This window comes from Mus musculus, chromosome 11 (genome assembly GCF_000001635.26).
Source record: "Mus musculus strain C57BL/6J chromosome 11, GRCm38.p6 C57BL/6J".
Lineage (NCBI taxonomy): Eukaryota > Metazoa > Chordata > Mammalia > Rodentia > Muridae > Mus > Mus musculus.
In genome coordinates, this window is record NC_000077.6 from 89,860,047 (window position 1) to 89,886,465 (window position 26,419).

General features: G+C 42.2%; 1 long non-coding RNA gene across 2 annotated transcripts; it reads right to left on the reverse strand.

Annotated features, from left to right (window-relative positions):
* Nucleotides 1-273: 273 nt before the first annotated feature.
* On the reverse strand, nt 274-24,700 carry Gm34677. Of its 2 annotated transcripts, none has more exons than XR_880130.1 (4): nt 24,459-24,700; nt 20,816-20,940; nt 2,486-2,725; nt 274-815 (listed from the first exon to the last, which is right to left on the reverse strand). It is a non-coding gene; the product is annotated as a predicted gene, 34677 (long non-coding RNA). The 2 variants fall into 2 exon arrangements; XR_880129.1 differs by having other exon boundaries at nt 2,417-2,725.
* Between the last annotated feature and the right edge of the window lie 1,719 nt (nt 24,701-26,419).

The following is a 26,419-nucleotide window of genomic DNA, read 5'->3' on the forward strand; positions in this document are numbered from 1 at the left end:
AAATAGATCATAGACTATTTTTTTCCCCAGAACAACTGGACCTATATCTCAAAACGTAGGCCACAGGGGCATCAGCCAAGCCTTATAGGACTCAGGGGTGGTAAGGGTGGACAGATTTAGACATCCATTCATAGCATCTTTCTCTGCCTCCAACCTTATGCCCATTACCAGATTAAGTCCAAACTCCATTTTCTGGCAGAAAACAATGTGGTTGGCCCCTAGCGTGACTTTCCAACCTCATTATTCCTTCTGCTTTTAGACTTAATGCAAGACTTCTTCCTCTAAGAAGTCTTCCAGGCTCTACCAGATCCACGCACACTACCTTCCATTTGGCTTGCGCCATGTCTTTGCTCACCCATTCCATGTCATGTCTTCCACCTAAGAATGAAAAAGAGGCTGCGTCTTTTCTCATCACCTTTATCGTAGGGGCTTCTTCAAGGTGGTCCTGGTTTTTCTTGGTCTTCTTTCCCAAACTCGTCTCTAAACTCTCATAGGATGAATGGGCTATCCCCGTATCCCAAGAGTCTCATGGGCAGGAATCCACCGTGGTATGAGTATGCAAAGCCTTCCACAGGCTCAAGTGTTTGGTCTCCAACTGTTCTCCATGGTCTCCAACTGATGGCTCTGTCTGGAAAACTTGTGGAATCTTGAGAAGCTGGAGTCTCACAGGAGAAGATTGGTAGGATTTGAGAGTTTATGAATGGTCCTCACTTCCTGTCTGCTCTCTGCTTCTTGACTTCAGATACAAAGTATCTAGCCAGCTCACATTCCTGTACCTATGCCTTCTTTGCCACGATGGCCTTTGTTCCTTTGCACTGGAAACCAGAATACATTTTTTATCAATTAAATTGCTTCTCATCAGAGAATTTGTCACAACATTAAAGACAAAGTAACTAATATACTCAGGGTATTTTATCATAGCCAGGAAAAAAAGTAACCAATCTGTGTGGTGGAATTTTTATTGTTAACTTGATGGGATTTAGAATCACCTTGGGGGGGAAAAACCCTCTGGAAAAGTCTGTGGGGGATTTTGTAGATTGGATTAATTGAACTGAGGCAAGGAGACACACCCTGAATATGAGAGGCACCATTTTATGCACCAGGATCCTGGACTTACAAAACAAAACAAACAAAAGAAGAAGGAGGAAGAAGGAAGGAGGAGGAGGCAGAGGAAGAGGAGGAGGAAGAGGAGGAGAGAAGGAGAGAAAGAGAGAAGGAGAGAAGAGAAGGAGGAGAGAAGGAGAAGGGGTGAAGAGAAGGAGAAGGGGAGGAGGAGGAAGAGGAAGAGGAGGAGGAAGAAGAAGAAGGAGAGAAGAAGAGGAGAGAAGAGAAGAAGGGGAGGAGGAGGAAGAAGAGGAAGAAGAGGAGGGGGAGGAGGAAGATGAGGAAGAGGAGGAAGGAAGAAGAAGAAGAAGGAGAAGAAGAGGAGGAGGAGGAGGAGAAGAGGAGGAGGAGGAGGAGGAGGAGGAGGAAGAAGAGAAATGCAGAGGTAGGAGAGAGTTAGGAGCACCGTGTGCAGGAACAGGGTTCATTTTCCAGCACCCATAGCTCTAGTTCCAGCAGATCTGACATCATCTCTTTGCCTCTGTGGGCAACTGCACACACACACACACACACACACACACACACACACACATGCTGTACATACTGACAAGCAGGCACACACACATTAAATTCATTAATTAAACGATGTTTGTTTTTATAAACGACAGTTTCTTCTGTCTGACTGCAGATTAAATATGGCCAGCTGTCCCAAGCCCCCGTCACCAAGAGACAGCTATACTTTCAAACAGTGAGTCAATGAAATCCTTTCCTTCCTTAGGTTGCTTGTGTGAGGCATTTTGTCACAGAGGCAGAAGAAAAATCCATACAAAGCTGCAGTTTTTGTTTCTGTCCCATTTCTGCCACCATAGTTGCTAGCACCCATGTGGAATTAAATATGGCCCTGTCTACATAATGCCATACAGCTGAGCACTGGACTCTATACATTGTGGTGATATTTAGCATTGTATGGAGCTGCCAAAGTCCTCTGGACAGAGACATAATGGCACTGCAAAGTCAACAGGCAATACATTGTTAGGTGTTTGTGGTAGGCTGATATCCAAACACATATTTGTATGTGCTCAGAAATACAAATACCACTTATGTATAGATCCCTGCAGTATTTAATACAGCAACATGCTGTTCAAGTGTGTAGCCCAGGCTGATCCAAGCAGCCATGTCTATAGCAGGGTTCATTGTATAGATACACTCAGCACTTTATGTTATTTGCGAAATGGCAAAATTGCCCAGCAATGTGTTTCTCAGAAAGCATCCCTGTTGGTGGTGCAATGTGGCTATAATAAAATGGTTATCACTTGCCTGTGATTCATTCCTCTCTGGCTCCAGGAAGAAATGCTACCTGCCCTCTCCTTACCTTCTTCCTCCTCCCCTGCCTGGACTGACCCAAGGCACCTATTTTGACAACCCACTTCATGTCTTGCACCTGACTCCAAATCTGCAAGCAGTTGCTCTGCTGGGAGGAGGCAAGCTGAGGGATGCTTTCTGTGCCGGGATGGAGGCAGAATTGGTTTTGAAGCAGTTGCCATTTGGAGCGGCCACTGCAGATCAGTCCGTACTCTCCTTCTTGCCAAACTGCGAGTGGATATTTTGTTTCCAATCTGCCTGTCAGAAGAACACGGCTCTTTCTTCGGATCTGCCTCAGGGCTTATGTGACTGAGAAGGTCTGAGAAGACAAGGGGAAAACAGAAAGGTATGGAAAAAATAACAAAAAGAAATAGAAGCTTCAGTCTGATGGAGTGAACCCATAGCAGTTTTGGTATCAGGGTTTTCCTTTAATGAATGCTAAACTCTCTTCTACTTTCTGGAAAATGGCCCAGTTTCCTCAAACTTCCAGCCTCTTTGTCTACAAAGGGTTAGACTGTGGATTAAATGAGATTGTACACATTTCTAATATTGAACAGCCTCTAGGAAGATGCTTGGGAATCGGGCACACTGGCAATCGCTGATTCTACTGCTTCATCATATTGTATCGGAGCCTTGGAGCCAGGCTCCCTGGAAGAGACTCTGGGACATGATTTACGTGCAAGTGAATTACATAGGAAGTATTCCCAAATGGGACCCTGGAAGTGGAGGTAGCAAGCCAGCAGGGATTTTTAGTGGGGTCTCTACTATTGGAGGATCAGATATTTCTCAGAAGATACCCTGAATCCTGACATAGGCAAGCACTCTACCAATCTGGCTACTCTCCCCACCCGTAGAACTCCATACTCTCAGTCTTAAGGCTAGCCATGCAACAGCTGCAGAGGTCTGAGGGTACTCTCCCAATGACTTCTAGAAGTCAAACATGAGAAACAAGTTTAAAATATAAAAAGAGGGGCAGGCCCGAGGACACCTCCCTCCCTCCTGCCATCTCTGCCTACATTCTCCTTCCTTTCTGATCTAACCTATTAAAATGTTGAGTGTGCAACCCTACATTTTAAGCACAGGTACTACATGGACTAATAGGTCTCATGAACTTTTCCCCCAGAAACCACCATTTAACCTTGTACTTCTGCATACCAGAATGTTTAGATGCATATATAACTGGGATCAGGTGTCTGTCTTTTAATGGCATACCTCTCACTTGCCATAATACCGCCCAGGTTCTTTACAATGTTGTAAGTGTGAAGATATCCTTTTTATTGGCTAAATAATATTCTGTTGTGTGTATGTATTAGATGGACATTTGGGTTGTTTCCATGTCTTGGCTATTGTAAATAGTGCACAGAAAACATGGCAGGGCAGACATCTCTTGGATCTTGGTTCCAATTACTTGGCATATGTGCCCATAAGTAAGAGTCTTATATCCTACACTGTGCTCCATTTTTAAGGTTTTGAGGAACCTCTGAAATATTACACTGTTTTCTACTAAACACCTTATCACATCTTTCTACCTAAAGTGTAAGGGATTCCAGTTTCCCAACACCTTACCAACATTTATCATCTCTTCTTTCCTCTTCCTCCTCCTCCTTCTGATTCTCCTTCTCATCCTCCCTCTCCTTTTCTCCATCTCTTTCCTCTATTCCTTCTTCCTCCTCCCTCTCCTCCTCTTTCTCCATCTCATTCCTCCATCCCTTCTTCTTCCTCCTCCCTCTCCTCCTCTTCTTTCCTCATGCAAGAGATACTTTTCACACACCTATTGGAGAATATCTCTAAATAAATAAGTTAAATTAAACAAACAAACACCTGTTTACCCCAGACAAAGAAGGCTGTAGGTCCATCCTACAGCAATTCAATGGGCAATTCAAGAAAATCTATACTGATGAGTATCATACACTGTCTAATATAATCTGGAAGTACTGGGGAGGGACTTCATGTGGCTCTCATGAGCATCTGTTGAGCCTTCTCTAATATCATGGGGATGTCAGGTGCCATGCATCACACCCAACCATCAGGAAATAGCAACACTGAACACTGTGTGATTGCTGAGTTCCTTGAACTTCTACCACACTATAGTGGTGGAAGAATCTGGGGTGTGGATGTGTCAGTGCCATTTGCTAATTCTAAGTAAATTAATGGAATATAACCAGCACAGAGGCATCGTTGAATGTCCTGGTCTCTCTCCTGGTTTTCTTCCCTTCCCCAAACACCTCAGCTAATAGAAGGCAGGTGGCCATGAAGTAAAGATCACTGATTTTAACTTGTTCCTTAGTAATGTGCATTCTGGAGGAAATGACCTAAGAGATTAGAAAGGCGATTCCAATTCACAGATTGTCCTGTGTTAAACTAATAGTCTCAGTACATCTTCCCCCCACCCACCCCGACCCCTAGGTACTTTCATCTCAGCTATTGGGCAGTCCTGTATGATTGGTTTGAAGAAAAGTACAAACCGGCCACAGTCAGTAGTGAGAGAGAGGAAAGTTACTAGGCAAGCACAAGGCTGGACTCAGACAGGGCTTCTCAAGCAGCCTGGAGCACCAGCACAGGAGGATCCCAAGCCCATCCCCAGGCTGCATCCAGACCAATGAAACAACAGAAACTCAGATGCTAGCAAGGGTTCGAGATAATTTCAGTGCAGATAACTATTAAAATGACCATGCTAAAGAATTCTAACTAATCAAAACATTCATATCTTGCATTTTGTTAGGGCCAGCCAGTTAACAAATGTCTGGACTTAGTTACTGTCATGACTAATCTTGGTTGTCACCTTGACTACTACCTAATCTACTGGGCCCTTTTATGTGCTTTTGCCTGTTTGCCTTCACTCTCACTGGCAAGTTCATCTACTCTGATGCTGAGGCATCCCTACGTCAGTGTTAGAACAACTTCTTCAGGATTCCAATGTAGACTGAAGATCAGCAGCTCAACAGGACTCCTCCAGGACTCCAGTGTCATAGTGTAACTATTCAGACATCTAGACTCATATATGAAACAGCTCCCAGATTTCCAGCCTTTCTCTCATAAGATGGCCATCATTGGATACTTGTAAGCCAGTCTAATGTCTAGTAGGTCTAGTTTATATAGATTCACTCTACCAATTCTGTTTCTTTAGAAAACTCCAACTCATACAGTCACTTAGTGTTGCGAGCTATCCAGAGGCTCACAAGGACAGGTTCACCTGAATGGCAGGGCAGCGCTGAAAGAGAGGGAAACTAGGCAGAGGAGAGAGAGATGGAACCAAGACAGGATTCTGATCAAGGCTCAAATTTTTAATGGTGGACATGCTTTATAAAGGAGAGGAGAAGCCCATTCCCGCCAAATCATCCTTGAAGCCCAGCTGCAGGTGACCACGTGTAAGATCAGATGTAGACTCCTGAACAGCTAGGCCGACTCCCAGCAGGTAGCAGCAGCAACAGAGGCTGAACAATAGAGTGATCTAGGGAGGCAGGCTCCACCCTAGATAATCTCCTTAGTGGCAACAAAGTCGAGGTCTGGTTCAGCAAGCTTCAGGTTGCAGGGGAAGGTTACAACTTAGCAAATACATATTGAATTTTCTAGAAGAACTATCTGAAATAATCAGCTGGTAAGTGGGACAGTTTTATTTTGGCTCACAGAGTTACAGGTTGCAAGCCTATGCCTATGGCTTGTAGGGCCTGTGGCATGGGAGTGCAGCATGATGGGAAAAATGTGGTAGAAAACATCTGGTAACATCATGACACAGAAACAAATGTCAGGAAGGAATGGGGTCAAGATTCAAAATGTCACATTCAAGGTTCTAGTTCTAAGGGCCAGAAGACCCCTATCTAGGCCTTCTAAGTTATCACTACTTCTACTGCTGCCTCCCAGTAGTGATAAGTTGGGTATGTGTGGCCTGTAGGGGTTCTCTCTTTCCAACCAATAGCAAATGCCTTCCACAAGTTAAGCACTTCAGTAGTCAGGAAAGACAAATGAGAGTCGCCCGATACCCATGCTACTGCCCTAGTCTTGGTTTGTAATTAAGTAATGCACCTGTCACTGTGAAGGCAGGGGACCAGGAGTTCAAAGCCATCCCTGGCCACACAGTGTGTAGGAAGCCAATCTGGATTACATGAGCCCCTGTCTCAAAAGTCAAACAAATAAAATTTAAGTCTCAGAAACAGAAATCCCTCCTGAAACCGAACAATGTAGGTGAAGGGGCATAGGCTTGCAGTTCTAAGTCTGTTCTGGATTCCTAACATCAGCATGGTGACTGAGGTGGATAATTACATATTACATGTCTGAAGCTCACCAAGCTGGTCTTGCATATTCTAAACCACACAGTTACCTTGTGTTTGTAAGGTGATCGATGGTAGCATAGTTGTGTTGATTATCCTTAGTGCATAGGTGTATCAGCACGTAAGGAATGTCTTGAACACTTGTGTTTCTTAATGTGTTAACCAAATGATGCTGGATACCAAAAGATACTGGGTTGCAGGCTTGGTATGTCCTTGAAATGGGAATTCTAGAATGTAATAAAGCATCAGGGCTGAGAGAAATGGCACAGGAGGCATGGGCACCTTCTACTGCATGGTTCACCTTCCAGCCATGTGGAAAGTCATTCTAACAGCACTGAATACATAGGAAACCTTACCCACTACAGGGTTCCTCAGGCTCCACTGTGAAATGGTGGACACACACCATAATACAAACACACACACACACACACACACACACACACACACACCTGCTGATTGGTATCAGTCAACTGTAATGTTCAACCTTAACTTTCTTCAAATTCCCAGCATACATACACTTCCTGGACACTCATTCCTAGTCCAGGTCCTTTTCTACTCAGCCTAAAGAATCATTTTCATCAAACTGGCCAGTTCCTTTTCTTTGGATCAGCATGCTGATGTAGAAAAGAAGGATTTTCATTTCCACCAAAGTCTTCTGAGCCAACCACTTGTAAGTCGGGTGTACTTCTTGAACACTGGAATGATGGAGGCTCTTTCAACCAGCGATGGACAGGTACTAAGGCATGATTAAGATACTTTCTCTTTGAAAGTCCTTGCACTGTGCTATAACAAAAGATTTCTCGCAGCCTCTTCTTTGGTAGCTCAGTAGCCACCCAAACACACACACACACACACACACACACACACACACACACACACACACACACACACACACACACTTTATGCTCCTCTTGTCCTAACTCCCTAACTTAATTATGCAGAACGGTTCAGCTATTCTGAATTCCCCACCTTCTATTGGATTCTATGTCTATTGTTTTTAAAACAGCATCTCATTAATGTGCCTGCCAAAACAAAGGTTCATCCGCCTTCAGACTTGGCATGTTTTAGCACAGAAGAAATGGGAGAAGCTTTGAAATGTTCATTTCTCCTCTTTCCTTCTCCCACCAGTCTCTGTAACTGGGAAGACAGAGTTCAGAGATTTGCTCAGCCCACAGATAAAAAATGGTGCTCTATCATGAAACAGAAAGCAGGAGTAGTTCTAGGCTCTTGCATAACAACACATTATAAGTATGTTGCTGTACCTAGACAGGTTATATGGTTTCCCCATGTGTCTCACATAACCTGGAGAAGAGAACAGTCATTGAGTATTTGCTGTGTGCTAGGAACTCTATATATATTCATTTAACTTATTATTTAGCTATTGCTAGGTTAGCATATAAAATGATGGGTATCTCCATGGTATTTCACATGCATGTATCTTGATACTTTGCTCTATTCATCCACTCGGGCACTGCCCTCCCTTTACCCACCTTGTTTGTCTACTCCCATCCCTTCTGCTGCTGTGTTACACATATTCCACTACCATACTTCACTTCCCCTCTCTCTTTGTAGAGTTCCTCTTCCATTCTCATAAACCCTTTCTGCTTCTCTCTCTCTCTCTCTCTCTCTCTCTCTCTCTCTCTCTCTCTCTCTCTCTCTCTCTCTCTCTCTCTCTCTCTCCCTCTCTCTCTCTTTCTCTCTCTCTCTCTCTCACACACACACACACACACACACACACTTAAATACAACTTTTACATATGGGAAAGTAGGTGCCATATTTGTCTTTTGTGTCCAGCTTAGTTTACATAACAGAATGGTCCCCAGATCCATCATCATTCTTTTAAAGAAATGCTTTAAACCCCTCATGTTTTATGGATGAATGAAATGCTATCATGCGGATATGCACTACATTTTCTTTATCCATTCATTGTGTAGATGCACATCATTTTTGAGTCTGTAACTTAACTGTTGTTAATAGACAGTAGAAGCAAGATTTCCTCTGTGATAAATACATATAGAGCCCTTTGGCTAGTGAGAGCTACATACAATCAGGAAGAATGAAAACAGGTGTAACCTTTATGATAGCCATGGTAGAGGGCCTCCCAAAGTCAAAAATAGAGCTGTCCTGTGACCCAGATGTGCCACTCTAGGAGAGTGACCTAAATAACTTAATTTCTAAATGTCATGAGTTATGTACATTTAAAAATATGATTTTTTAAAAAAATGAAACAGGTTAAGATAACTTGTCCATGGCTATTTAATTCCCATTCAATAGAAAATATGTGTTCTCAAAAGATGGCCTAGTTGGCCATCACTGGAAAGAGAGGCCCATCGGACACACAAACTTTATATGCCCCAGTACAGGGGAATGCCAGGGCCAAAAAGTGGGAATGGGTTGGTAGGGAAGTGTGGGGGAGGGTATGGGGGACTTTTGGGATAGCATTGGAAATGTCATTGAGGAAAATATGTAATAATAAAAAAAAGAAAGAAACATGAAAAAAAAGAAAATATGTCTTCATTTTCTTCTAATTTTTCAGGAAAATCAAACCCAAATGCCATTTTTCACTTGCTTACTAGACTTTTAGAAACAATGGGAAGTGGCACAGAGAGCTCCTGGCACTACAGTCTCTGTTTTGTGTAGTAATTATCTGGTTCATATTTCTCATGATCCTGGGATGTGTATGACTACTACACATCCCTCCTGTTATGAGGTTTTTCTTTATTTTAACCCCTTTTCTGGTCCAAAATTCCATCCAGCAACATACAACACTTTGCTGCTATGGCTTATCCACCCCCTGTAGGCTATAGTAGTTTGTCAATCTTTCATTGTTCATTGACAATCCTGAGATTTTTGAGGAATACTGCTCAAGTAGTTTGTAGAATGGTTTTCCATTTAAATTTCTATGGTGTTTCATGGGGATGCAGGGTTTTCAGGTTTGGTGGAAGACCATAAGAGTGAAACTCCATTTTCAGTATGGCATACAGAGGTATCAACACAACTCATCCCACTTGGCGTTTGTCTAGGTCTCTTGCCAGGTTTCTCCACTTGCTGTGTTACTGGCCTCCTTCTTCAGACTATATTCTTGATAAGCCTTAAGTAGTGCAGCGAGATTCAGGAAACACAAGAATCCAGGACATTGAATCTTGTTGGAGGTAAGTCACATCCACCTGTACACTTACACACACACACACACACACACACACACACACACACAAGAACACATCTGTTTCTGCTTGTGTGGCATAACATTTACTTATTATTTATTTTTGTTTGGTGTGTGTACATATGTATGTATGTATATATGTATGTATGTATGCTTGTATGTTTTTACATGTATGTATGTTTGTATGTTTTTACATAGAGGCTTCAGGTCACCACTGGATGCCTTCCTCTATCTCTCTCCAGCTTATTTGTTTGAGACATGCTCTTTCAGTGAACCTGAAACTTGCCATTAAGTGGCTAAACTGGACAGTGAGTCCCTGAAATCTTCATGTCCCCTGAGTGCTGAGATTGCTCATAAGCCACTGTGTTTCTTTTGTTCACTGAGTGCTGGGGATCAAACTTAGGTCCTCACACTTTCTCAGCATGAACTTTACTCACAATGGCATCTCTTCAAACTATGGATAACCATTTAATGGATGATGTTATACACAAAATCTCTATGTCATATACAATGGTCACACTTGGCTCCTAGCGCTGGAATATATGGGCACTTGTTCTAGCTGGAAAGAAGATCCCTTCAATGGGTATTTTCGGCAGAAGAGGAGGATACAACTTTGACCACAGAAATCCCTCTAAGAAATAAAGCACTTGATGATTTTAATGTTTAGTCCACTATTTTTTGAGTGTCTCCCTAGTATAAGATTTGATTATAGAAGCTGGGAAAGAGGTAGCAGAAGAGATCAGAAAGATCCTTGGGTGTTGAGCACCTTGCTTCCAAGTGAACAAACCCATGTGGCCAAACTGCTGGAAAAGTCAAGGCTGAGAACTCAGAGCTGCTGAGAGAGAGCCAGCAAATGCTCTGGAGGCCACGGGAGTAAGAGATCTGATTTCAACAAAGGGAGAAGAAGCTAAGAGGACTATCCTGAAGGAACATGGCACATGGCCTGGGCCTTGAAAATTGGCTGTGACTTCATTTAAAGGGATTAGTTCAGGGAAGCAACACAGAGATCTATAGGAATAAAAGCTATAGGAATGTTCCAGGAATACTAAGTATATCCTAGAAGCAATATAATATAGAACTCATCTGTGTTGGACAGGCAGGCAGGCAGGCAGGCATTAGCAAATGTTAGCAGTGGAGCACTTGGGGAAGAGCAGAAGGTTTATCAGTCATACCTCTCTTTATTCTGTAGGTCACAGAAGCCATTTCTAAAAGTGAGTTGTTTAGTGGGCACTGTGGGTTAAAAGAAAGAGCCTGTAGTATGTCCTAAGAATAATTCACAAGGTGGTAACAGGAAGGGGAGACAGGAAGCAGTGATGTCCTATGAGATAAAGAGGGATGGTAGAGATGAGAAATAATGTAATTAGGTGAACCTCCAGTTATTTAGAGTGGGGAACTCATCCCTAAATCAGCATATGGTATTATTAATTTCAATCCATTCAAGTTTATACACACACACATTTTATTTATATATATATACATATATATACATATATATACATGTGTATATATGTGTGTGCATGTGTATGTGTATGTATATATACAAGTATATATATGTACATATATATATATATATCTTTTATTAGATTCTTCATAACAACCTTTAGAGATAGATATTATTCATATGCCTTTTCAAGATTGCACAAAAATAAGGCTTTAAAAAACATGATGATCTTATGTAAGGCCCCACAGCAGGCAAGTCCCAGAGCCTAGACTTGAACTACCACCACACAGAGTGACTCAAGAGTCTGACCTCTTGGGATATTCTGTGTCAGAGTTAAGTTTATAGACTGGTCTCATGTATCCATGTGTGAAGCATCTATTTGTGGATCTCCCAGAGAAGATGTGTCATATCATGGTGACTTCACTCTGCCACCCAGCACGTTCCTGGACCCCTTCCCAGCTGCTGTCTGCTCAGGGAACAAAAGCTCACTTCAATATTAGCCCAAGTCAAACCTAATTAGAAAGGCAAATCCACGCCCAGTCTTCCCAATCCTAAGTGGGTGGTACATGCCAAGCAGTAACTTTCCTGTGCTTTCTGCCACTTTGGTTTCTCAGCTCCAGCTCTGATCCCTCTAGGTGATGCTCTTGCCCAAGATGAACCCGTATCCCCATCTTATTTCAAAGTGAAAAGCTCTTCATAGCCTATCAAATAATTATGTCTTTCACTATTAGGTGATGTTGTGCATTGATTTGAAGGGTGCTTCAAGACTGAATAATAGGTTAAGGTGAAGAGGATAATGTTGATTAAGGCAATGTCCCTACTCTCCAGGGCATATTACCTAGAGGATGACATATGCTTTGTGTTTTAATACAAGAAGAGCCACATCTGTCCCTGGTAATAATACGATCTGACTTTCAACTTCTTTACATGTTGTAGGTCTTAAAAATGTACCTGTTGCAGACCAGTGTTTTTCAACCTTGGTACTAGTGATCTTTGGGATGGATAATTCTCTGTTAAGATGGGCTTGCATTGTGCATTGCTGCAAGTTAAACATCATCACTGCTTCTACCTGCAAGATGACTCCTGAACTCCCATGATTTATTTTTAGTGGACTGGCAGAGATGTAGGTATTCTAAATGGGCACTGGTATCCCTTACATGAGCTATCAGATTACTGAAGCAATTGGGCCCTAAGAACTCAGAATTCTGCCCCCCTCAAAAATCACATGCTGAGAAAAGAGAAAACCTAAAGCCTGAGTCAGGCAGGTTTTTCTTCTCTGGGAAGACTTACAACTTGTTAGATCATCTTACAAAAGAGACAGTGAAGGGTCATTGGTGGGTGGGCATTCAGTTTGATGGAGACTGCTTAGCTATATATTTCTCTGGCCCTTTACCTAAATCTCAACCTTACTTTGAGACCCTGTAGCTGACCTTGAAGGGACATCACTGAATCTCTTTGTTTTTCTTCCCAGAGTAGTCTTGGTCTGTCTGTCTGTCTGTCTGTCTGTCTGTCTGTCTGTCTCTCTCTCTCTCTGTGTCTCATTTTTCACTAACAATTTGGCCATTTTAATTGGCTTCTGGAGGATAGGTGACTAAGCCAGGATTCTTAGGGCCTTGTGTGTGTGTGTGTGTGTGTGTGTGTGTGTGTGTGTGTGTGTGTGTGTGTGTGTCATTTTTCACTAACAATTTGGCTATTTTAATTGGCTTCTCGAGGATAGGGGGCTAAACCAGGATTCTTGGGGGCACAAAGCTGTGACCCTAAGTCCAGTAACATAATCTCAGCCTCAAATGTCCTCAGTGGGAGGCAGTGCAGAACCATGACCTAGATCACACAACTCCTGCCCTGAGATCATATCACAATGGTAATTTTACTATCATCATCATCGTCGTCATCATCATCATTGCCATCTTAGTCAACGTTTGTGGAGCCTTAATACACAGACAAAGGAAAGAGGTGTGCTGTTTCCCCTTCGTTATCACTGCTAGCTCTCCAACTAACACAGTAAGTTAACATCACTACAATAAATCCTTTTCTGATGGAAGAAATTGCAGAATAAATTACTCTAAGGTATAAAACCAGTTAGCCTGGAGTTATATTTATGCTGAGACACCCTAAACCCACAGCATGAAGCTGTGCTCCCTCCTCAATACAACCTGCCCTCTAATATACATCAAAATTAAGAGCTATTTATTGAAAGTTGAGAGGGACCAGGCCCACAAAAGGTCAACTTTCTTCATGCACAGGACCAGATTGAACCGTCTTTAAAACCCACAATTTGATTCTCATTTAACTAGTTAGGAAACTGAGGTTCAGACAAGTTAAGTGACTTCCTCCACGGTTCCAAGGCTCATAAGTGGTGAAGTCTGGATTTAACCTGCGTCTGTCTGGCTCCAGAGAAAAACACGGATCCCTAGTGTTCCTAAGTCTCTCCATCCACCGCCACCCACACAGAGAACTGCCTATAGTTCCAGCCCAAGGGAGCCTGCAAAGTGGGTTCTGCCTGGGAGACCCTTCTCTTCGCTCCTCATCCCAGCCTCTGTCCCTGCTTTCCACTGAAGGGGGTCAGTTCTCTGTTTCAACAGCCTCCTGGGCACTGCATCCCCGATTCCAATCCAAATAAATCTGTGGGTGTTTGGTGAGTGTTTTTTCTTGCTGGGAGGCCCCGCACATCAGAGTGTGGATTTTGGTTTCAAGTCTTTCCTACCTTTTGGCCAACTCTTCTCTCACCTACTGCACTGAGCAGTCCCCCACCCCCACCCCCTCCAGCTCGCCGTCTTTGCCAAACCCTGACTCTGGCTTAGAAACAGAAGGCTGCCCTCCTTGGATGTCACCCTCGATGGGTTCCATGAATAAGCCAGCAGGAATGCTTCAAGAAAGCAAAGCCATCATTTTTCCACCAAAGGGGGAAAAAATACACAACTTTCATGGCTGTGTCCAAGTGAAAACAGCCCAGGCCTCCTGCGTAGTTGGTCCTTGCGTTCCAAATGTGCACCAAATAGGACCTGGAAAGTGAATTCGTTCTGCCTTTCCGTCCTTCTGTGTCTAACAGTAGGACACTGGAGGAGAAATGTTGGTATTTGACCAATGACCATCATTCATATAGAAATTAGTGAAGAGACCCACAAGTGGACCAATAAAGAAGAGACAACTTTTCCTACTAAAGGCCCTTATTATTTAGTGACAAATGAGAGTCCACTAGGGCCTATGTTTCCTTTCTGAGCCTAGAGACTAAGAGGTCTAATAAATCAATATGTGTTGATGTCATCCTGTCTCTAAGTCTTTGATTGATTCTCCAAGCATGAAGCCTCACAAGGACAGCATGGGAAACCTGGGATCAGTGAAAGAGAGGAGGCAAACATATATGTGTGGACATCCATCCTCATGTAGGAGCAGGCACCTATACGAACGTCCATGCCATCATCAGACTTCAAGATAGGATATCGTCAGCCTTGAAAACAAAGTTAAGTACTTCAAGTTACTAAAGCATTGTAGGACTCTCTACAGACGAATGAGTTCAAAGTCAATTGAGAAGTCAAAGAGTATAATTGAAGAAATGCTGGTTTCCATGTCAGTAGTTGTCAGAATTTATTCAAAGTAAGATTATTTTTAAATTACCTACTTTAAAAAAAACATATAAAGTAGAGAGGGAATAGTGGTCAGGGGACACAGAGGAGGAACTGGAGCAGAAAAACATGGGAAGTGAACTTATCAAATTGGTTGTGTGCAGCTTTGAAATTCTCAGTTTTTCAACAGTATAAAAATATTGCCTATTTAAAGTGGTCATGATAACATCATTTTTTCTTCCCTTTTCAAAGCATTCAGTTTTGACATCATATACACTTCAGCGCATCTTATCTGGTGAGCTTAAGGCAATTTGAGCTAAGTGAGAGACACATCTTCTACAAAAGATAACACCAAGATTGCCTACTACATAGCAGTAGATCAAGGATTTGAGCCTTGGTCTCTCCGACCTCTGTTCTTTTCTCATTGCTAAGGTTTTCTCATAGGAGGTCTTTATCCTAGAATTGGTCTAGCATATATGGTTTTCCCTAGGCCCTATGGAATTGTGGTTCTGGTGGTGATCAGCAGACCATGATGAGGCCAAAACCTGAACTTGCTTTTCCAAATTCTGAGTTTAGCACTCATCAACCACAAGTTCACTCAACCGCAGATTGAAAGTAGTTTAGTAAATATGTCTATAAGTGCATACTCCTTTTCTCATCGTGCTTTCCTAATCAACAGTCAGTTATTTGTATATCATTTGCATATTATCAGGCAATATTATAGATAATCTGGAGATGGCTTCAAGTATATGAGAAGATACGTGGAGGTTACATGCAAATCTTAGACCATTTCATAAGAACTTGATAATCTAAGGATTTTGGTGTCTGTTGGATCCTGGGACCAAGCCCTTGTGGATACTGAGGAATGGCTACGCTCACCTGAATAGTGAAGACTCACCTTGGAAGTACTATGAATTGATAGTCCTTATTCAAGTACCAAGGTAAACATTGTTTGAGTATTCTATCCTCACCTAAGTGTTTAAATTATTGTGTGCAAATCAATGGTCACCATTTCATCATCAAATTTATAAGTAGAGTTGGCATCATTCAAGGGGTTAACAACTTCCTCTGTGTCCTGGAACAGCACTAAACTCAGAGGCTGAAAGAGTAAGTTTGGTTCTTGGCCTCATCATGGTCTGCAGGTGACCACCCCAATCACAATTCCATCGGGCTTAAGAAACACCCATTTCTTTGTGTTGCATGTGCGTTATTAAGGGTGTCTCTGGAACATCAGAAAAGGTGCTAGAATATGAAGTCTACATCACTGACCTTTTATCACAGTGAAGTCTTAACAGTGTGGCCCTCAGAGTTGGAATGGTTACAATCCAGGCTTCATACATGACCTTGTCTAGTACAATGAGTCACTCCTTATGTAGCTAACAAGGCATTGAGGAAATAAGGCTGCAGCGAAGGTCTGTGATTATAAGATGGATCTTTACAAAATCATCAATGGTCCCATGGGGCTGGTAATTTGGAAGATGGTCCGTAGAGAGGACAATCCTGTTATAACTTAATTAGGCTGCAGAAGTAAATGCTAAAGAGGAATACAAGCAGCCACAAGAGAAAGAATGAGTGGGCTCTTCACAGAGTTACCATCAAAGGTTTCCATTATGAAGGCCATTAACTTAGCTGTGAAGAAGCCTTGAGTCCTGGCTACAGGAGTTGACACTCTCAGAGACATCTTATTAAGACATGGTCCAGCCTACTGTCTCAAAGCATCCCTGAAGACACGTGAAAGGAATCAGATCACTTACCGTGGCAACAACTACCATGGTGATGGCATTTTTATCTGAGTATCATCTGAACATCTGCAGTGAGTTTCCCACAGATGACTGAATAAAGCCCGAAAAGAAACCAGGTCCTGTAGCACATACCTGCAATCAGATACTCTGGAGTGGGAGGCAGGAGACTCCCAAGCTCTAGGCTATACTGGGCTGTATAGTGAGACCATATCTTAAATTAAAAGTCCAGAAAGAAACATCTAAGCTAGTGCTTTGCTGCATCACTGCTATACAGTGCTATACCTAGAGGTTTCGCCAGGGTACCAACTCATTTAACCCACAGAACTCTGGTTCTCCTTAACTCTCATTTTAAAGATGCTGAAAATAAGGAACAGAGAAGTTAAATAAATTTTTCTGGTTAATAATGTAACTTATTTACTTGTCTAGTATATATGATCTGTTTGTACATATTCACGTGTGTGTGCATGATAGAGATAAGGAGGATAAAGGTCGGTTTTAGATGTCTCCTTGGATTGCTTTGAGACACAGTGTCTCAACTGAGCTTGCAGCTCACTGATTCAGCCAGAGAGTGGCTGGCAAGCTGAGATTCTCCTCTCTCTGTCTTCCCAGTGCTAGGATTATAGGTGTCTGCCAGCATATGCCACACATGGGTGCTGGGGATCTAAACTCAAATCCTTATTCTTGTGGATCCTTCTATGTGCAGGCATGTGGCTTGCTGAGCCATCTCCCTAGCCTGCACATGGAAGTTTAAAACTGGGTTTCATATTTGAACTCAGGTGATCTCTCCACTTTAGCACATCAGTAGTATCACATGGCAGGGGTTACACTCGTCTTTCTCTCCACGGAGCAAAGCTAAGACTTAGAGAGCCTCCTGAGACCCAGAGAACAGAAGCCTTCCACCTGAATCCAATATTCTGTATTCTGCTGTGGTCTTTTGGTTACACCATAGCTGCTAAGTCCTGTCACAGGTTACCCTGGGGTAGATGAGAGGAGAAGGCAAGCCATGCCAGCACAAACATATGCATTCACAGAGCGAAGCAAGTCCAACAGGGAGAGAAAGAGAGAGAGAGAGAGAGAGAGAGAGAGAGAGAGAGAGAGAGAGAGAGAGAGAGAGAGAGATCCAACAGGTTGTGAGCTGGTGGCTGTAGTACAGAATCCCCTGAAATGCTTTGAAATTGTAAGTTAGCAAGGCTCATCCCTGGCTAAGTGAAGTAAATCTACTGCTAGGGAGCATGAAACTCTTACTCAATGCCCTTTCAACATTTTCATGAAATAATCTTCTCTCCACTTAGGTTAGCAGCAGCTTGTACAGTTTTGAGTCTCTCTCCCTGAGAAACTCAGGACACAGTTGACCTTACTCTTGATGACAGCTAGAAGCAGAGGTACAGACCAGTGGCTATAATACCTCTCCCCCAACACATTGTCCTCCACACCCCTCCCTGGGGCAAACAGAGGAACTGTTCCTTCTGCTCTGTTACTTCCTGCTTGGGGAAGTTACCATCTCATCTTGTGTAAGTTCACCCACAAGGTGTCCTTAAGTGAGAGATGTAATGGGGAAGACATTATGCCTAGGTGCTCAAGAATGGACAAGCAGGAGGAAGGCACAGATAGTCGAAGAGCATTTATCTAATTACCTAAGGCACTATCCTGGCATGATTGTTGAACTTGGTTGCCCTCCTTATTAGACTGATGGACACCTAAGAGACTAGTATGTCTCACTTTTGAGTGTGTGTCTGAGGGTGTTTTCATAGATAGCTGGCATATGGGACAGCAACTGAAAGGCAAAGACCCATCTTGAGTATGGACAGGATCACTCAATAGACCAGAAAGAAGCATAGGTGGCACACAGGAATAAGGAAACCCACTAGCATGACCTCACCCCCAGCTGCCCTGCTTCCTGGCCACCATAGTTAACCATGCCCCACTGTCTTTCTACTTTGAGGTTTCTGCCATGCCACGGAGCTCAGAGGAATGGCACCAACAAACTCATGGAGTCAAATTTCTGGAACCATGAGCCAAAATAAATCTATCTTTAAGTTGCTTTTCTTGGATATTTGGTCACAGCATGAAAATCTAACACAATTAGGTGCTGCAGATACATTACCATATTTAATTCTATAAACATAATGAGATCACATATTCATTATTCGTAGTTCACTGATACCTTTTGAATGAGAACTTTAGCATACCGTGAATTGTTTGGCCCTCCCTGCAGTTTACTGTTGCCTGGAGACCAAATTCTAGCACAAGAAATACGAATATAACTGACATTAAAATTTCATATCACTCTCATAAAAGAAATTGCTTGCCTTTCTGTTTTTCTCCTTCCTTCATCCAGTGAACTCTGCTGTGGACATGGTGTTAGGAAGTCAGCTTTGGACACACAAAGGACAACTTCTAAGCCTGTGGGTCTCAAGCAAGAGTGACTATTTCCTGCAGGAGATATTGGCAATGTCTAGAGACATTTTTTGTTTGTTTGTTTGTCAAACAACATGAGGAAAGGAGGCTAGTAAGTTAGAATCTGGGGATCTTCTAAATACCCTACAATATACAAACAACTTATCTTTACTGTAGAACTGCCCCAACAAGGAAACCATGTGGCCCCAAATGCCTACTGTGCTGAAGATTAGTAAAATTTGTCTAAAACACTGAGCAAGATGGAAGCATTGGAACTGTCTATACTCTCTGGACTGTAACAGGAGAATAGTGGTTGTCTGGCTTTCTGTGTTATTGTGCATGGCTGGATAATGCACAATAATGTTTTTGCTGTTTATTCAGCCATAGAGAAGTTAATGTTGTAAACTAATAGATTAATGCCCATAATCTTTGAATCCAAAACTCACGTCATTATCCTCTACAATGTAATTATGTGTTATATGGAGAAAGGACCTAGGAAGAAAACGAATAGAGAGGAGACTGATAACGTTTAGAAAGTGCTGGGGAAATGGTGATGGAAAGGATGAGATTTAGAGCTTGACTGAACACATATACCAGGCATTTGGTCATGAACAACGGCTTGGAATATGTTTCAAATCTGAATATAATTGGTATTTTGCAGATACCTATTTTTTGCCTCTGTTTTGTCTCTCCTATGGTAGAGAATATTGCTATAAGATATTCAAGACACTTCCTTATCTGGTTCATCTCCTATTTAACCCTGGAAAGGTCTTAATTTGAAGACAACGTCTAATACCTAGCCTGACTGCAGTGCATGTCACTGTGTGTCGAGTGACAGAATTAACCCACAGCTTCCTTTTACGTCCTTGAAGTTCGACAAGATGACAAGAAGTAGGGTGATCAGTGTTGACCAGGGACAGATCCTCCTACTCAGTGGTTCTGCCCACAATCTTCTCCAGTGTGACCTAAGAGCCACTAAAAAGAAGTGAAAGGTATGCCCATACACACATGCATACCCCTCTCAGGAAGACACCTACAGGCAGCTACCTATTTTCAGGACACAAAATAACTAAGATTTCCCTCTTTGCTAAATTCTTAGGATGTATGAACTGGACATCATTCTGCTTCCCAGAGAAGAGGAGATCCCTAAGGGCCAAAGGTGCTCAGTCATGCCAGGGAAAGGTTTGAATGTGTTTCCTTCCTTCCTTCCTTCCTTCCTTCCTTCCTTCCTCTTTCCTTTCCTTTCCTTTCCTTTCCTTTCCTTTCCTTTCCTTTCCTTTCCTTTCCTTTCCTTTCCTTTCCTTTCCTTTCCTTTCCTTCCTTCTTTCCTTCCCTTTCCTTTCCTTCCTTCTTTCCTTCCTTCCTTCCTTCCTTCCTTCCTTCCTTCCTTCCTTCCTTCCTTCCTCTTTCTCTCTCTCTCCCTCCCTCCCTCCATCTGTCCTCTCTCTCCCTCTCTCTCTCTCTCTCTCTCTCTCTCTCTCTCTCTCTCTCTCTCTTTTCCCTTCCTTCTTTTGATTTTTGAGACAGGGTTTCTCTGTATAGTCCTGGCTGTCCTGGAACTCACTCTGTAGAGCAGGCTCGCCTCAAACTCAGAAATCCATCTGCCTCTGCCCACCAAGTGCTGGGATTAAAGGCATGTGCCACCACTACCCAGCCTGAATGTATTTTCTAAGATCCATGCTCCCTAGACTACTTGAAATATCCAAACCTTTGAAGTGCTGAGGAATTCAGATGTAGAAAGAATAGCTATGTGATAGTGGGGCAAAGCTTAGAAAAATGAAAGGCATGGAGGTTGTTCACAAAAACAAGAATAGACCACAAATTGTTAACTTACCATTGAGAAGGCTTGTGAGTGTTGGATGCCCAGTGGCCTACTTGGCATTCATTCAGATTATGACCAAGTTCCGAGGCTTCACAAAGCTGAGCTAAACAGACATATCTTCAGCAATGAGCAAAGGTCTAGAGTCAAAATGTAGAACAGACAGGATTCTCATGCTGGGAGTTCACAATAATACAAACAAGAAGTGTAGTCCACATGATGAAGTCCCTTCCAACGGGGACAAGTAGTTGTGTCACTTGAAATATAGCCAAAAGGGCTTCCAGCCCATACTTGCTGTCCCATTGCACCATTACAGTTAGTATTTACTATAAGTTTCATTGGACCCAAGTGTTATTACTCTCATTTGTTAAAATAATTAACTCAGGTGGGTTTAAAGAGCTATACTTTATATTTTACGTTTTAATGAGTTCTTATGGATTAATATATGAACTACAAGAGGACCAAACATATTTCTCAATCTAATGATTTAGTCTATCTGAAACACAATAAAAATGGTTTCATTTTCTCCTCCTCCTCCTCCTCCTCCTCCTCCTTTATAATAGCCAGAATCTGGAAAGAACCCAGATATTCTCAACAGAGGAATGGATACAGAAAATGTGGTACATTTACACAATGGAGTACTACTCAGCTATTAAAAACAATGAATTCATGAAATTCTTAGACAAATGGATGGATCTGGAGGATATCATTCTAAGTGAGGTAACCCAATCACAAAGAACACACATGATATGCACTCACTGATAAGTGGATATTAGCCCAGAAGCTCAGAATACCCAAGATACAATTTGCAAAACACATGAAACTCAAGAAGGAAGACCAAAGTGTGGACACTTAGATTCTTCTTAGAAGGGGGAACAAAATACTCATGGAAGGAGTTACAGAGACAAAGTTCATATCAGAGTCTGAAGGCATGACCATCCAGAAACTGCTCCACCTGGGGATCCATCCCATAAACAACAACCAAACCCAGGCACTATTGCAGATGCCAACAAGAGCTTGCTGACAGGAGACTGATATAGCTGTCTTCTGAGAGGCTCTGCAAGTGCCTGATAATACAGAAGTGGATGCTCACAGTCATCCATTGGATGGAGCACAGGGTCCCCAATGAAGGAGCTAGAGAAAGTACCCAAGGAGCTGAAGGAGTCTGCAGCCCCATAGGAGAAACAACAATATGAACTAACCAGTAACCCTAGAGCTCCCTGGGACTAAACCACCAATCAAAGAAAACACACAGAGAGACTCATGGCTCTAACTGCATATGTAGCAGAGAATGGCCTAGTCGGTCATCAATGGGAAGAGAGGCCCTTGGTCCTGTGAAGGTTCTATGCCCCAATATAGGAGAATGCCTGGGCTACGAAGTGGGAATGGGTGGGTTGGGGAGCAGGGGGAGTGGGGAGAGGATAGGGGATTTTCAGAGGGGAAACTAGGAAGGGGGATAACATTTGAAATGTAAATAAAGAAAATATCTAATTTTTTTTAAAGAATCATTGTGAGATACTTGTCCCATTGGCTGTCCCACCCCAGTGGGATGTAAAATATGATTTATACTGATGACAATAGATTGGATATCAGTTAGTATCATTAGCTAAAAAGCTTTTGGGAGATGAAGGCCATTCTTCCATGGACTTGAGTAACCTGTCTCTATCTTTATGGATACACTTGGGAAATATATAACATGCATAAAAGGTGATATTTATAACTTAACAATGGTGATTGAATGATGATATTCACCATAATAAGACACAGGTCTGCTGAAAAGACATGAGTGCCTAATTCTGCCTGTAATCCTATGTACTTAGGCTGAGGCAGGATGATTGCAAGTTCAAGGCTTACTAGCAGTACATAATGAGATCAATACCACCCAGAGCAATTTAGTAAGATCTTTTTTTTTTTTTGAAATATTTACAATTTTATTAGTTCCTTTTCTATGGCAAAGTGAACAATTAGCATCACTGTAAATCTTTTTTCCTTTCTTTTTTTTTTCCCTGAATGGAGCTAAAACATGAACCATTTTATTAGCAGAGGGATTGGGCTAACAAAACCTGTTTATTAATAAAATCCTGGTGGGTAAGATCTTGTCTGAGAACAAAAATTAAAAAGAGGGCTGAAGATGTAGCTTCATGATGAAGCACTTGCGTCAACCATGCGTGAATCCATAGGTTCAGTTCACAGTACTAAAGAGCATAAAGTTGGTATTTCTAATAGACTAGCTTAAATGAGAACAATTTAACACTAGATATTGTAAAGGGAAAACACAAGTTTTCCTTTTACACACGTTGTTGACATGTTTACAATTCTTCTACTCCCATCTTTTTGCATATAGAGAAAAACTAGTGCGGCATCCATTAGCATTGGCTCCATCCACAAAGGAACCTCACAGAGTTGACAGTATCAGTTTTACAACAGAGTCACTGATGATCCCTTTAAAGTCAGCTCACATTTCCAGTCATTTTCAGTCCAAATAATGGATGTAATGTACATCATTTAGTAGATCATTCTATCAAAAATGAACAATGAGCTGCACGTGCTGACACACACCTATGACATGAGTGCCAGATAAGCCGAGGCAGGAGAATCATGAAGTCCTTGTCCAGTCTGGTCTATACTGTAAATTCCAATCTTGGCTATATAGAGAGGCACTATTCCAGGAAACAAAGCCAGGGGCAAAGGAGATGAGTTAGTCCATAAGGAGCTTGCTGAGCAAACCTGAGGACCTGAGCTTAGGTGCCCAAGATCAACTTTAAAAACTGAGCGCAGTCGTGTGTGCTGTAAATCCAGCTATGAGGATACAAAGAGAGAAGGATCCTGAGATGCGCTGTCAAATCAGCAAGGCTTAGTAAGAAACCCTGTCTCTAAATAAGGTGAAGAATCATTGAGAAAAGCACACATTGTCATCTTCTGGCCTCCAAATATGCATGTATCCACCCCCATCCCCTGCTGGCACACCTAAAAGCAAGTAAGCAAACAAAAAGTGGAATTCATGACTACTGTTGACACAGTTCAAAGTTCAACACTGAAAATAAGGTAAAATTTTGCTCTCATCCTCATTAAAGTTTTTTTTTTAATAGCAAATAGAGACCATTGTAAGAAAACCGTAACAGGTCAGCACTCAGAGGTCCATAGATCCCGTGCACAATAAACCTACAACATGACTCCTGTATCCAAGGCTCAGAATCTATGGAAGAAGAGGGAACAGAAAGACTATAAGAGCCAGAGACATAGAAGTCTGCTGTGAGGTTCTGTCTCCTAAAAAATGACAGAGAAATGACACCCATGATATTCCAACAATGTGGCCGCCTAAACAAAACTTGAACGATGAGAGTACTAACAGATACGCTTACATGGAAAGAAGAAATCTCATAGGGTCCCTCCTCTAGACAAAGAGCTACTGCAACTGATGCCTACTGAGTGAAGAAAAATTATTTCCTAAAGATGAGCCCCCTGATTGGTTATCTAATACAACTGGTCAACTCCAAAATCATCTACACACAAACTACACTAAAAGGACTCAGCATATGATTTTCTTCTCTTTCCTCTGCCCAAAGTCTCCTGTACGCCTCTCCCCAGTCTCCTTCAAATACCTGTCCTCTTTTTTTCATTGATTGTTATTACATACACATGTGAATATGAATGTTACCTCCTTCCAGCCTAGCAAGGCTGGCTGTGACCATCTGCCACCACTTGAGCGGAGCCACCTGCTGTGCTGCTCTTTTGATGTGCCACTACCTGCCTGAGGTCCAACCTGCCAGAGGCTGAACTGGTTCTCTTCCAGGAATCTTCCGGACTTAACACCGAACTGTGATCTTCCGCGAGTTCCCACTAAAAGGCTGAACTATCTACTTCTAAGGAACTTGCTTGGCCAGGGACAGGCCTCCCCTTTTCTTTATAAAGCATGTTTGCTGACATTAAAATTGAACCTTGAACAGAAAGCTTATCTTGGTTCCTTCCTTATCTCGTGCAGCCCAGCCCTTCTTCTCTTCCAGGTTTCCAAAATGCCTTTCCAGACTAGAACCCAGGTCTGTGGTCTGCTGGCCGGACACAACATATGAAGTTGTGGATATATTCCTATACATGACCAGTTCAGTCTATATATTGTTACTTTTATTTGGGTTTGACTGCTTGTTCTCAGGGCTGACCATTTGGCACTGCACAACCTCCTGATGTGTCCCTCCCTCAGAAAGACCAGCTCTCTACTCCCAGATCTCTTCACTTGTCTATAGTTCTCTGTGTAGGGTTGAGGCCTTGTGGGCCTTTCTCATCTCAGTGTGACATGTTGGTGACACATGATATGTGTAGCTTCTGACATACTGGCAAACACAATCTCACACAGCAAAGTCCCTGATCTAGCAACCTTTCTGCCCCTTCTTCAATGTTCCCTAAACTGTAGGTGTGGGAGGGTTTTATAATTGTAGTCATTGGGACTAGGCTCCACAACTCTGTATTTCAATTGGCTTTGGTTTTAAGTAGAGATCTCTGTCTATGGCAAAGAGAGGTTTCCTCGGTGAGGAGTGAAGACTACATTTATCTGCGGCTTTAAGGACAAATGTTTATATAATTTTTGGAGATTATGCTGGTTTAGTACATTGGTGGATAGATTCTTCTCCAGTAACCCTGACTTCACCACCACTGACTAATACTTAGGTTTCCAATACCATGGGTGTTTTTCTTCTTCATCAGCAGGTCTTAAGTTCAACTAGAAAACTGTCAGTTACTGCCTTTGTATGGCACTTGTAGGGTTATCAGGCCATGTTGGTCATTGATGTGGTTCATAAGCATCATAGTTGGATAGGACTATTAGCTGCCTGTCTCCTTTGGAAGCTTGCATGGCATCTTCTGGCACCATGTAAGCTAGGACTCAAGGAGGGGGCATCCAGGCAGTTTCCCTTGGAGGTCCCTGGGCCCTGTTTCAGAAGTATAAGCCATCAATTTGAAAAGAAGTGAGGGGCAGGAATCGAAGGGTTTGGAGGGAGAGAAGGGAAACAAGAAGTGATGTAAATATATTCTAATTTATAATAATTCTAAAAAAGTCTTCTTTGTGGTGATAATACTAGTATAATGTTGGTAGACATGGTAACATAATAAAACAATAAAATAAAGAAACACATGAAATGTAATTAATTATCGGACTGAATTGTCTGACTGCACACTCGCACATTGCAGTTTCCAAACAAGCTATGTCTCTGCCTATCATCCAGATCAGAAGCTACAGTTGTATTTACAAATAATTAAATTTACATGTACATACATATACACACATAGGACAAATGAACTCATTTACTGTGTGGTGGATGGGATAATGAATCCAAAAACATTCATCAACATAGACTATAGTTTCGGCCTCTGCAGCCCACCAGGAGTGAGATTTTAAAACTATTGAGCCTTGAAGAAGTAATTTGTGAATTAATTTATTTCTTTCAACAATACTGTACTGTCCTTGTAAATAAGTCCTTTGTTTCCAATCCCTTTTATTGAGAAGTGGATAAATGCATCCTTTATCGGAACATTCAACGAGCAAACTGGATTTGTTCAATTTAAAGCCCAGCTGCTCAAAGCTGAAGGTACGTGGCTATTAGGACAAAAGGAATTTACAGACAGGAA